Below are 4,430 nucleotides of genomic sequence, written 5' to 3'. Positions count from 1 at the left end.
GTACCGTGCTCAAGTAATCAAAACAAGGAGTTTGTGGAGTGGAAGCCTGTATTCATGAAGTTGGATGGCAGAAATTAATTCAAAATGCCTAAAGGCCATGCGACAACAATTCTGTCGTTTCGATTACCGGACTTTACGTACGTAGTTTCCACTGCTGCGCCTGTATCATCGTCGCAAACCACGGCCTGTTTTACGGCACCGTTCATATAACGCGCCGTCCTACATGCACGGGTTATTTCGTAGTAAGGCTAAAGAAATAATAGCTCGGGTTGATGGTTTGCGAGAATGTAAAGCAATACTATATAGATGAAGGAATGTAAAACAGATGACAGCGTGAATCTTACTAGTAACTCAATTTATTTGACTATCAAAATATCCACTAGATATTGTCAGATGCCCCCAGAATACATTAGCAGGAACATCTATCTCACAGCACAGCAAAAACATATGTCGTTCCGATTCAGAGCTCTGGTTCCGATACATACACACACACATCGTTCAAAAATAGGCAGGGCTCAGGTGACATTTTATATTACCATTTTTGTTTACTTTTGTTTTTTTGCGTTTATTCTTGCCGTTTTTGAGATAATTTTTGTGTGTATACCAATGTATGTATGTATGTATGTATGTATGTATGTATGTATGTATGTATGTATGTATGTATGTATGTATGTATGTATGTATGTATGTATGTATGTATGTGTGTGTGTATGTATGTATGTATGTATGTGTGTGTGTGTGTTTGTGTGTATGTGTGTATGTATGTATGTATGTATGTATGTATGTATGTATGTATGTATGTATGTGTATGTATGTATGTATGTATGTATGTATGTATGTATGTATGTATGTATGTATGTATGTATGTGTATGTATGTAAGTATGTATGTATGTATGTATGTATGTATGTATGTACACAAACGTTGGTTGTCATGTTTCCATGTATTTGTTTACATTTATATCTGTTTTTCACATTTTCAGATCTTTACGATTGGATCTCAAAAGGCGTTGAAATGGTGCAGTATATCATATAATATTGTTTAACTCTTAATAATAGTGACATAATAGTCAGTTCCTTGTACCATAAAAAACACGTTACAAAGTATAAACCACTATTGTTTGCATTATCCACCTACCTCGTTAAAGTGTCATGCAAGCAAGATCAAGATCAATACCCAATTTTAGTATGCATAATATAGTTACAATTCAATGTCATACCTTTGTTATTTGTGTTCTAAATGTATATACAAGCGATCCATCACTTTTTATTACCAAATAAACCAGAAACAGTTATTTAATAGAAACCATTCATCTTAAGTTTTATTTATATGCCCACTTTTTTGAAAACACGGCGTCTTTAACTCATTACTATTCACAATAACACTATATATTATAATTAGCTGGTGTCGATTTTCATTTCAATGTATTAGAAGTACGTTTATTGTGGTATTAAATCACCCAGTGCCTTATTGGTTCTCACTCTCTCTTAATTTACGCCCCATATTCTCTCTCTCTCTCTCTCTCTCTCTCTCTCTCTCTCTCTCTCTCTCTCTCTCTCTCTCTCTCTCTCCTCTCTCTCTCTCTCTCTCTCTCTCTCTCTCTCTCTCTCTCTCTCTCTCTCTCTCTCTCTCAAAAATAAAATAAATAGATAAATAAATAAATGTCAGTTAGGATAGCGGAATAGTGTAAGTAGCCATAGTCCATGAAGTTTACAGGTAGGTTAGGAAGTTGTGAACGAGATGCTAATGGTCTCCCTCTGTGACCGTACTCAATCAAGAGAAATATCGAATCCCCATTGGTTATCAGCATCATAATCTTCAAAATATCAAGGGGAGGGAGGGAAGAGAGAGAGAGAGAGAGAGAGAGAGAGAGAGAGAGAGAGAGAGAGAGAGAGAGAGAGAGAGAGAGAGAGAGAGAGAGAGAGAGAGAGAGAGACTGACTCAAGGCCTTCTCACTTTCAGCTATAACGTAACCTACTCATGTATGTAATACGCACATGTACTTGTGTGACCTTGTTCAAAATGTTGTATGCGATCGATAACTACTTTCGAGGAGAACTAGATATTTCCGATCACGATGTGTATCTGGGTAGTTTCTACAAATGTGTACATAAGCAATGCAATGCAGACGATTTCAATAATACGAACACATTGATGATTTAAGAAAAGGCGGCCTAGAAAATCAAACGCAAAGCTCATTAATATGGTCCTTTCGAAAACACCATACAGATCTTCACGGGCTATATCGAGTAACGATTGAATCTGGGGGTCCCACATATGCATGGCGGTGCATGCGCATCATTGGGACGAAGTCTTGCTTTAGCAGAAACTAGGTTATACAGCATTGCCAGTCCCCAAGTGAGTTGTCACGTTCCAAAAACAACAACAGAACTAACACCTTTTATGAGGCAAGTGTCCACACTTTCGCCATCATCATTGCTTATGTCCATTGGGACTAATTTCACTTCTGCATGCTTAGGACCCTTGGGCTATGTGCATGTGGCCTTACAACCTAACGTGCCAACACCTCACGGTCATTGGGCGGAAATAATAATGATATTCCGTATCTCTTATCGATCAATATTGTTATGTCCTCGCCAACGACATTGTAATATCAATAATTTAATATTAATAATTGAAAACGATTTTTGTCTAACTGTCCTTGAGAATATAATAACGTAACTTAAAAGCTGGCTGTATTGTCCGAAGCGATCGATCTTTGTGAAATGGGGACGCATTGATTCGTGACACCAGTCACGTACTGTACGTGTAACTGACAGCTAGTAATGAGTCATTTCTTGACCGCCCGTCCACGTTCCAGGTCCCCTATAGATTCCACACTTTAGAATAAACAGTAGTACTCGAATGAACAATTGATATACAAAACAGGCAAACAGAAAACAACAATTTATCATTGGTAAAAGGCGCCTTAGAGTCTCAGATAATTTTAGTAATACATGCATTCACTCACTCACTCACTCACTCACTCACTCACTCACTCACTCATTTCGCAAACATGTAAGAGAGAGAGAGAGAGAGAGATAGAGAGAGAGAGAGAGAGAGAGAGAGAGAGAGAGAGAGAGAGAGAGAGAGAGAGAGAGAGAGAGAGAGAGAGAGAGAGAGAGAGAGAGAGAGAGAGAGAGACTGTACGGTGTCAAGAAAGATAAACTCAAAGGGTTTCAAAAATTCCTGACTAGTTTTCGTCGTTTTTTTTATTTAATTTTCACTCATTAATTTACAAAATTACCCTCCCCACCCCATATCTCTCTCTCTCTCTCTCTCTCTCTCTCTCTCTCTCTCTCTCTCTCTCTCTCTCTCTCTCTCTCTCTCTCTCTCTCTCTCTCTCTCTCTCTCTCTCTCTCGCGTTGACTTGCTTGTGTTTTTTGACACATCCTTCTGTATAGTTCTTGGAAATGTGACGTAATGTAACATTTCTTTATCATTTAGTATTCATCGGCAGATACTTAAGTATACATAATTCATATCCGTTAGTTAGCATGGCAATGTTGGAATGATAGAGTTTACCTTGAAACATTTGATGGTAGCATTTATCTGTTCAAACATATTGGATGTATATGCACATAGTTAGATATGAAATTGGTTTAGTATGCAAATTGTGAGACTGAATTGTGTGAAGTGAAATTCCCGGTTAGTGCTTTTGTTACGTTGTTGTCGTTGTTGGAGGAGGTAACAAACACTATGCACCGTGGCGACTGGTGTGGCTGCTACGACACAACATCTAACAGTATAGTGACATGGTAGAGTACTACTACTAATAGTCAAGAGTTTACAAATCATGTCATCTCTTCTCTGATACTTCTATCACAAACTTGTCAGATTCAAATCCTTACACCACTCAGACTGTTGTAACACAGTTTATTCAAACTGCAGTATCACATTAAAAAGCAGCTTTACAACGTATACTTAATTTCGTTGTACGTCCGATTCCAATGTGGGCTCTAACAAAGTCTGAACATATCGCTACCACCAGAATTGCATTTAACTGGCCAACCATCCAAGAGCGACACAACCACATCTGCAATAATCTTGTCCAAAAAAATGTGTGACTAACAAAGTATCATCATACCTTTCTGAACTTGTATCAACCAATGATACCGTTCATCAATACAACACAAGGACCAAATTCCACATTCCGAAAGCCCACCCCCGATCCTTCAGATATAGGGCATTCACCATTGCAAATAGTTCATCAGTCTAATGACTAGTGCATTCTCCCACTCCTCTCGGTGTTCAATATTGTTGCATAATTTGTATCTGTCATATATATATATTTGTATTTGTAATATTTTGCATGAAAACCCATATTACCGATGCATTGCCCTTTATAAACAAATAAATAACAGTCATACCCTATAGAGGATCTCACATTCACAAACCAACCAGACATGACACTACCTTTCTCTTTCTTCA

This window comes from Glandiceps talaboti, chromosome 7, assembly GCF_964340395.1.
Source record: "Glandiceps talaboti chromosome 7, keGlaTala1.1, whole genome shotgun sequence".
Classification (NCBI taxonomy): domain Eukaryota; kingdom Metazoa; phylum Hemichordata; class Enteropneusta; family Spengelidae; genus Glandiceps; species Glandiceps talaboti.
This window is presented reverse-complemented; position numbering follows the sequence as displayed.